Source organism: Chenopodium quinoa, unplaced genomic scaffold (assembly GCF_001683475.1).
Source record: "Chenopodium quinoa cultivar QQ74 unplaced genomic scaffold, ASM168347v1, whole genome shotgun sequence".
NCBI lineage: Eukaryota > Viridiplantae > Streptophyta > Magnoliopsida > Caryophyllales > Amaranthaceae > Chenopodium > Chenopodium quinoa.
The window spans coordinates 234,742-245,443 of record NW_018743616.1 but is presented as its reverse complement, the minus strand read 5'-3'; positions in this window follow the sequence as shown (position 1 = coordinate 245,443).

The window sequence follows — 10,702 nt, the reverse complement described above, 5'->3', positions numbered from 1 at the left end:
GAATGAGATCGTCTCGCCTCATGTAAGCGTGAATGCCTTTCTTCCGAACTAGGAGAAAGATGGCTTGAAGAGCTGGATTCGGACTCACTATCAGAAGAGTCCGACTCCCCTCTCCCAGAGGGGGCCAACCCCTCTTCTTCAAAAGGAGCCGACTGCTGACTAGCTAAGTCAACAAAGCATTAGAAGGGGTCACCTTAGCCCCCTCCTCAGAGCCCCCTGTGACAGAGTCACCCGGTGTACCAGCGGTATCAGGCATCTGGTCCGATAGCTCACTAATTTGGACCCGGAATGAAGAGTCATCAGAGTTTTCAATCCTATTTGTTCTTTTGGTTCTTGCCATACTGTCCTGCATAGATACAAAGACAGTTGGATTCCGGGACTTGTGCAAAGATTGAAGTACTGCAGGGTAGTCGGCACCCCTGATCCTAGACTCAGCCGTCCCCGGTGACCGGCTGATTGCTAACCTAGGTCGTGCCGGATGCTTTTGAGGTCTCATTTTCAAAAAGAAAGAAAAAATGCAAAAAAAAAAACACACTGAAAGGATAAAGAAACAAACGGTTACCTGAAAATTAAGTTCTAAGAAGAAGCTTGGTCGAACAGGCGTCAAATAAAAGCAAGCGGTTGGTAAAATCAGTCGTCCAGAAAATCAGAGCTCAAGTTCAGGGGTCTGAGAGTTCTCTTTCAAAAATTTTGCAAAAGTGTGAACATAAGACTTTGGTCAAGGCTCCTATATAGGGTAAAATGAGAATGTGAAGGGTCACTTCCAAATTTGAAATAAGGCGGGAAAAACTCTCGGCCTATCCCAGGCCGACACCTGTAGCAGGCAATCGCCTGTTGCAGGTTGACACCTGTCACAGGTGACATGTATGTGACCAGTCACGTGCCACCTGTGAGGGGCAAATGATTAGGGGATTTTCCCCGCCCAATCACAGTCTGCTACGTGGACCAATCAGGTCCTGCCCTGTGTCCGCCACATGGACAAGCAAGGACCTGACACGTGTCAAGCAACAATTAGTCCAGCATGGACCAATCGCGCCACGCCACGTGGCCTGCTATCTGCCAACCTAGAAAACGGCCTCTAGGCCCGGTTTTCGGGAAAGGCCCAATCAGCCCTAGGTTGACCTAAACCTAGTATTGGGCACGCTTCCCAAGACTATAAATACATTCATTAATCCTCAGTAAAAAGGGATTCAGAATTAATTACTCTCACGGAGAGGAGCCAAAACACACGTGCTTTCTGATTGCTCAACCTGACTTAGCAATTAATTGCACTTCCTGATCACTCCTCCCCCGAGGAACCAGATCACCCTTTACTTTCCGCACCTTTTTACTCCACATACAAATACTAACTTGACCGTCGGAGGCGGAGCTCCCACCACCCGGAGTCTCCGTTGTTTTTGCAGGTACAGGCGCAAGGATACCAGTCCCGGAATTGTAACTCTCCCGCAGGACATCAAAAAACTCCGAAACAGTTTGTGTAAGAAAAATGTGTTAATTAACAGGAAGATTAATACAGTAAAATAAATTAATTTAACAAATAAAACAGATCTTACGCTCCATTAGATTTTTTGTGCCTATGTAATATTATATTCTAACTATATTAATGATGCATGTGATTCTAAACAAATCATTTTAATAAGAAAATGGTAAAAAATGAGATTTATAATGAAATAGTGATATGTGTCATTATTTAAATTAAGTACCTCTATTTTAGTATATGTATAGATTAATAGATTATTGACTAATTATAATTATTTTGAATATAAGTTATCGAAGAGATAATAGAAATATGTGTTGTTAATTTTCTATTAAGCATTGATTTGTTATATGAATACTTTCTTGTAGTAAAATGATGGATTCTAATCCATAACTGTAAATGTTTTCTCAGGAAAAAAAATGAATAGTAGAATGTATTGCAAATTATTATGTTAAGAATGATTTTTTAATAGTTATAAATATTTGTGTTAAACATATGTCAAATCTTTTTATTTTAAATAATTATATTGTATGAGATTAGGGGTTTTTCTAATAGCTATAAATATTTGTGTTAAACGTATGTCAAATCTTTTTATTTTAAGTATTTATATCGTATAAGATTAGGAATTATTTTTGTATAATATTTATTTCCTTAATAGAAATTTATACAGAAAAAAAAAACTAAGGACACACCAGGAGACGACATGTGTCATTGCGGGTGTGTCTTTTCGTATATACTAGACTAGATAGATTAAGTCTTGTGCCATGCACGATAATTTCACTACAACCAATTAATTTTTTTTAATAAAAATAACATGGACAAAATACAACTATAACATATTTCACATTTATTTTATTCTTATTTTGCACATATAGTAAAATTAAACATGGAATAATACAGTGACAGAGTCGATTAGACCAATTAATATATTAAACTACGGCTTAGCCCAACAACCCATATGAGTGTTTAAAAAATTCAATAATAAATGAGTATTGTTTCTTTTTATATTAACTAAATAAGCATTTTAAAATTATATATTATATCCAACGGGTAGAAATTATAAAGAACCCCTGTTTAATGATGTTTTGGTTAATTTTTTTTCTTCACAAAATATGATAATATGAGAACATTGGAGATAAAAAAAAGTATGAAATTTTAATCAAATTGTCTTACTTTTTACATAATTACATGCATATATTATTTATAGATTAAAGGTTTATAATGTTAAATTATATTGTTATACTCCTTTCGTTTTTTTTTGTTCTTCTAATTAAAGCATTACTAAACCGAAATTTCAATTTTATAATAAAAAATATTCTAATAAAAAAATAATTTGAAACGATAAAAATTACACCAAAATGTAAAATATTGTGCATTTAATACACTTTGTGATAGTAAAAAAACGTAAATAAGTAATACTTCGTCGTACATAAATTTATGAAATTTTTTAAAAATAGAATATTGTTATTTGTGTCCAAAAAAATATGCTATTAGTGGAAATTCCTAATAAGAAAAGAATTTTAAGATTTCTCTGAAAAATAATGGAAGAACAATAATTTCAAGGAATAAAATGTTGTTTAAAAATTATCATATTTAATTCCAAAAAAATATTATCATATTTAAAATTGATTAATAATTTGAAGGAATAAAGTAGGTTGTATTGTGCTATTAAAAGATATGAGAATAACGACATACGATTTAATACTTGTAAGATACGAATTAATAGATATGTAATTTATTTTATTACATAAATAGAAAATAAGAGAATCAAATTTATTACAATTATAAGATTTGGTGAATATTTTGTGTGTATTATATAGTAAATAGTTGATGACATTGGATTTAAAAAAAAAAAGGAGAAAAAGGGGGAAAAAAAGAGGGGGTTTTGGAGGGAAAAAAACAGCACCAAGAAGTGACATGTGTCATTCCTAGGTGACATGTGTCATTCCTAGTGTTTGTTTTCGTTGTATGTTATTGATTACTAATTATTGATTATTGATGAATTGATTATTGATTTGACAACCGCTACTATTGTTATATTCTTATTCACCCATCATAGAATATCCTAAGATTTTGTGGCTTGATCTAATTTTCTAAGAAAACCCCTATTGGGTGTGGCCCAAATTTTAATACGCCCATTATTTTGATGGAGTATTGGTTCATGTTCTAGAAACTTCTGGATACATATATTATGGTTGGTATTGCTCTCAATTCTCTAGATTTTTCTACTAGCTTGTATCATGCAAGCCACTAAAATGATCTAGAGAATTCTTAACATTGGATTTGAAGTAACTAAAAATATGGTTAGTGAATTTTCTGAAACATCATGGATACAAGAATTGTGAAGGAATTTCTAGAATCTTTCGGCCATTTTTTCCAAGCTCCATTACAAATTTACAACTATAAATATGAGTCATGTGCATTCAATCAAGGTACATACACACAAGAAGCCATACCATACACATAAGCCTTTCACCTCCTTATAATTCTCTACTAATTATTTACCGTCTCTCTATGAATTGAATTCACTATTCCTATTTTTGTATTACTCCTTTGTGAATTCTTATAGTGAGAGTTTTCTTGTACTACTTACCCCCTTTCAAGTGTTCTTGTACTCTCTTATTTTCATATAGTGGATTATTTCGGGGCTCATAGTTCGTGGGTTTATTTTGATTATTTTTCCCACGTTAAATATTGTGTGTCCATTTTTTTACTACTTGTCTTGCCTTTATATTTCTCCTAACAACCCCTACAAAAAATATTAAAAATCATAGGAAAATCAAAACCCCAAGATAGGTTACCTATGATTTTAGGGTGTTCACATTTAGTGCAACTTTGATTTTATCTAAGTTATTGGGGGTTAGAATAAATGTGAATTACTTGTTAGAAGAGAGCTTTATCAAAGGATGAATATGTTCGAATACCTAGTGAATAATGGTAATGGTGAGAGTGAGGGATAACTCAAGTAATTAGAGCTTTTCTCTCGGTTTCAGGAGATCTGGGATCGATTTTCATCCCGCCCTTGTGGCTCGCTAAACACAAAAAAAATGGTAATTGTAATATTAACATTGATTCCCATATTTTTACAAGTGGGGAAAATGGCTTTAGGGGCTGTCTGAATGATTGAAAAAAGGATGATCGTTAAAAAGATTGGAAAATGCATAGCAAATTTAGGATTATTTAGGGTTAATTGAAAGGTTGAGTTAATTTTGGTAGAATGGGACAAATATTGGAATATTATTATAAAATTTTACTAATATATACCAGTAGGGAACATTAAAAAAAATACAAGGTAGGATCTCTGATCTCGTAACTTTGATACAAAAAATTATGAACCGTCACAATACTTTGGTGGGAAATATTAAAGCTTCTAAAGGAAGCATAACCAACAAACCTCTTTACAACTTCAATCCAAAATCCCCAAACATTCCATTAGCTGTTTTCCGGTCATTATTCTTCCAAAACCGCCTTTCCTTTTCTTCTTTATTCCCCCCATTTTCTCTCTCCTCCTTTCCCAAATGTCAATTCTCAGGTCTCGTGAAATTCCCCCATTTCTAAATCCTCGATCTTCTTCCAAAACCCTAGAAACTAATGGGTTTATTGAACGCACTACTCCTTCTAAAATCGTTCAATCACTAGCAAATTCAATTCTAGCCCTAATTCTAATGTTCAATAAGCCCTAATAAGTTGAATAAGGTCTAATAAGTTCAGGTAAGTTCATTTATAAATACAAGTCCAATAAGGTAAAGAGAACACACTCTAATGATCATATCAAAACGTTTGTATCGACTTTTAAAATTGATTTAACTTGATTTAAATCATAAAACTAGTGTGTTGCCTAGGCGTTGCACCGGATTGCTACTTTGAAACATAATGTTAGTAAAAAAAAATTAGATAGAATAATTTTCCATGGTCTTGGAATTGTTAAAACTATTCTCTTTATTTTTTTTATAGGCTACATAATTATTCTTTATAGCATCACCTATTGTCTTGAATGAAATTAATGATACCGGAGGCTGGACATTCCACTGGAAAAGTAAAATTTTGCTTAGTTCATAATTTTTTAAAATTTCTCTCTTTATTTTAATTCCTTTATTAAAATTTTTTACAACCCTCACGTGACTTTGGTTATTTCTTTCTTTATTTCATTATATTTTATACCCCATCACTAAACCTCTAATTCCCAATCTAATTTCCCACCCTCCACTATATTCATATTCAACCATATATGAAAAATCACCATTGTTGAGGAAGACTGTAAAGATGCAAACAAAGGCTGTAAAAATGAAAATCATACTTCACTGTAAGAAAATTGTCTTTTCGTAGCGATTGTACATTCTTTACAATATGCACATGTGTTTGTAAAATAGTAGAGGAATCCGTATCATTTTACAATCAACATAGTAAACCCATATGACATCGATACGAAAAACATAATAATATTTATTCACCTTTTTTCTTCACATTTATAAAATTATGGAAAATCGTATCGTTTACAATCGCTATTAAAATCCAAAAATCAATACGAAAAACCTTTTTTACATTAGATTTTAAAAATTTGTTTGACTAAGAGAACATAAAATATATCATGGCTTATTGGATAAACATTTAATATTAGAGCTTGAGGTTTCATGTTCGAATCTTGTATAGATTATATGTAGGGATTTATTTTTTAAAATTTTTTTTTATATATAGAAAATGAGTTCAACATTTGTAGTGATTATTTTTTGTAGAAAATGAGTTCAACATTTGTAGCGATTATAATCGCTACAATAATCACCATAATTGAATGTAGTTTTTCATATCGATTAATGAGGACAACCCCAGTGAAAGCGAAAAAAACACAACTAAAGGCTATGGTAATGGCGGATATTGTATCGAATAACCATTCGTTGGGATTTTTTTTTTTGTAGCAATTACAATCGATACGAAATGTTAAAATAATCGCTACGAAAAGGTATTTTTCTTAGCTTATAGTGCTTTATTTCATTATACTTTATACCCCACCTATATACCATAAAAATCATGTAACAAAGGTTGCAAAAATGCAAATTTGGGTGAAAATCTTGCTTTCATCTCGCTAATAATGGTGATTCTTCATGTTTGAATATGATTAGACGAATAGTGGAGGGTGAAAAAGTTTAATTGGGAATTCGAGGTTAGGTGGGGTATAATGAAATAAAGAAGGAATAACAAAAGTTACTTGGGGTGTATTTTTTTTAAAAGGAATTAAAAAAGTGAGAGAAATATAAAAAATAATAAAATAAGCAAGATTTTACTTTTTTGGTGGAATCTCTGGCCTCTGGTGTCAATAACGTCATTGTACGCACCCAAGATAATAGATGGTGCTATAGGGTATCTAACGAAAAGATAGTGCTATTTTATGCACCTCATTAATAGGTGGTGTCATTGTGGCCAATTTTGCCTTATTTATATAGAGAATATAAATTACTATTGGCTAAGATGGTAAGTAATGTGACCTTATATTATTGAAGTTTAGTGTGTCGAATCTTGTAGGATGTATATATTAGTTTTTGGTCTCTGGCGATGCCTTGAGTCATTTTCACTTATAAATATTTTACATTTATAGACGTTTAAGGTGTAATTCACTTCACCTGAACTCATCTGAACCTAATTTATTAGACCTGATTACCCTGATTTTCTATGTTATATGTAAACTTTATTGAACATGATCAACCCCAATTAAACTTGATTAACCATGAAACTTATTTTTTTTAAAAGGTAAATCGAACACACAATTAAACATATATGAAGTATGAATTATGGTTAAGATTTTAATGTATAACTTGAAGCCACAAGATCAACACTTTTTAATACGAGGTATATCAATCTATGTTAATCTTTAAAGGGAATTCCCTTTTTTGGTTGGGACTTTTCCCTTTCCAAAAATACCCTTTATTAAAAAAATAAAAAAAAATAAATAAAAAAACCTACAAACAATATCATTCCTCAATCCCCACTACGTTCCTCTTTTAACATTAAAAAAATAGAAAAGTAAAAAAATTAAAAAGGGTTTTCATAGTTAAATAAAAAGTTAATCTATGTTACACTTTAAAGTGAACACTCTTTTTTGGTTGGGAATTTTCCCTTTCCAAAAATACCCTTTATCCAAAATCTTATTTCCTAGAAAGTAATACAGTTAAGGAAGTATTTAAGGGTAATTTGATTAATGAAATCATTTTTTTAAAAAATTGTCATCATAAAAATAAGCTTTTATTATTATTTTTTTATATTTTATTTATTTTTTTTTTTTTTTACTTTAGAGCAACTACAATGGTTAGCTAATTATTTTAATAGCTTGTCATGCCACATCATCTTCTCAAGCTACAATAATTCTAGCTATTTGTTGCTCTAATGGTTAAACTAGTTGTAAATAAATTTATTTTTAAATTAAGAAGAGCAACTACAATGGTTGGCTAATTCTTTTAATAGCTTGTCATGCCACATCATCTTCTTAAGTTATAACAATTCTAGCTATTTGTTGCTCCAATGGTAAAGCTAGTAGTTGTAAATTAATTTATTTTTAATTTAATAATAACTTTTATCTAATAAATATTTACCAAGCTAATTAGCTCTAAAAAGTTGATTTGCTTGACAAAGCTAATCAACAAGATATGCAACAATGGTATAGCTATTAGCTTAAGATTTTTTATATTTGCAAGCTAGTCCCTTTTCCCAATCATTGGAGTTGCTCTAATACTTTTTATCTAATTATTTACAAGAAGATTTCAGAAGAATCTAAAGTAAGTGCAAGGTATTTACTTACATTTTGGATTCAATACGCAAGAGAAGTTTTGCTTGAAAATTATGATTTCGTACGTTGTATTGATGATTGCTCCCAAGTACCACCCTTTTTCTCTGAAGTGCCATTGTAAGTCTTTATTATGTAATTTCTTGGTTTTGATTGAATTTTAATAGGGAGTAATTTTTAGGAAAAATTCATGGGAATAATCCCACCTTTCACCCGTTCGTTTTTAATAATCCCACCTTTCGATTATTATTTAATAATCCGACCTTTGGGGGTCTTTAATTTTTATTGGTCCCATTTGACCAGAAACCGGTTGAAGAGTTAATTTTTTTTTTTGGTTTAAAATACACGTGTCATTACATAATTGGTCAAAAAAAATAATTATAAAACCCAAATAATTCAGCCATTATCCCCACCACCCCCACCACCAACCAGCCACCTACTCCCTTTTCCCCTCCCCTAGCAGCAACCCCCACCACCGACAGCAACCAAGTCCCCCATGGATTCCGGCAGCCTCAATTCCCCTTTTCCGGCCAACTAGTCCCCCTTCCCTCTCTTTCCGGCCAATACGTGTATTTTAAACCAAAAAAAAAAAACAGCCACCCAACCCAAGACCCCAGCCACCTGCCGGCCTGCCCCCACCCTCGCCACCCTGCTCCCCACCTCGGCCACACCCCTGAAATCGCGCTGTCTCCGGCGACCCCTTACCTCGACCCCTAAAAACAAAACCCAGCACCACGCATCTTAAACACCGCCCACAACACCTACACCACCGCTCACAGCCACGAAAAACCGCCACACTACCCAAAATTAACACAAACAGTTGTCTCAAAAATAACAAAAAGTAAAATCAAATCTAAGTACTAACATGAACAACAAAAATCATGAACTTAAAGAATGTCTAAAATCAGATCTAAGTAATAGTACTAAAAACATCAAAAAAATTCACAAATTCGCAATCATACAAATATACAATTATCTAAAAATATATATAACCTTAAATTACAATTATATCAACAAATTAATTGTAATTAGAAATTTGAATTAAAAGCGATAACAAAAACGTGTTTTGTCTTGCGACGGCGGTGGGTTCCATGATGGCTCGTTGTTCGACGCTTGATAATTCATGGCTCGATGGTGGCTGTTTTGTTACTCTAGTTGACGTGAGAAGGATCGGCGTTGCGTGAGAAGCTTGTGGCCTGAAAAGCTTGCAAGGTGGTGGATGATGGGCGTGAGAAGCTGTTTTGACAGTGAATTGTTGAATGTTGATGAAAGAAAGAATGGGCGGAAATCACCGCCGGAGGCAGGGGGTAGGCTGGGCGTGGGTACAGTGGCAGTGCGGTGGGGGCGAATGGTGTTTTTATTTTATTTTTTTAAGTTTTTTTTTTCAATTTTTTTAAGTTTTTTTTCAATTTTTTAAAGTTTTTTTTTTTAATTTTTTTTTTACCAATCACAGGCCGTCACGTGTCAGGTAACCTGTTATAACAGGTTACATGACCGGTTGGGACCAATAAAAATTAAAGACCCCCAAAGGTCGGATTATTAAATAATAATCGAAAGGTGGGATTATTAAAACGAACTGGTGAAAGGTGGGATTATTCCCATGAATTTTTCCTAATTTTTAAAAGTTATTTTTATTGAATTATATTTGGTATTGTTGTCATTAGTTTACACTTTAGCAAATTTCATTAGAAGTCTTTTGAAGTTATTTTACGATTGTGAATAAACTGTGAGTTGCTCCCTCCTTTTGTATCATGTAATCATGTTATATACTTTGACAATTAATATTAATCAAACTTTTGTGCAAAGACTTCAAGTATATCTTTAGTTATAGAGATAAGGGAGTGTAATAAATGACAATTTGGGACATAGAGAAGGGATAACCAATTTCAATGTCATAGTGTTTTTATAATCAATAGAGTACTTCATATTACATGATAATAATATTTTTTTTATAATTAATATAGTACTCCATTTTACTAAATGTCTTTATTTTACCGTCATAAATATTTTAAATGATGTAATATACAAAGAGTAAAATTTATTTCTTACAACATGTAGCCAATTTTATAAGAAAAAAATATGTCAAGTTTAGAGGAGCAAATTAAGGTAATCGAAACCTTGTATGTATTATCCAAACTACATACTTGTAGTAGTTTTCAGGGGTGTCCTTTATTATTGGTTATGATTTAGGCCAGATCTAATATAATTCAATTCAAAATAAATTAGGTTTTCAATTTTTCAATGTAATTCGATCCGAATTTCTCACTAAATCTAATTTTTTCCAATTTGAACTAAAAATATGTTGTAAAATTTTAGAGACTAATGCGTTTATTAAAAAAAATGTTCCAAAACTAGTTTTGCATGATTTATACAAATTTTAAAACATAGTTTTACCTGATTAATATAAACACTCTATAATTATAAATACACGATTTATTATTTTTGATTTTTGG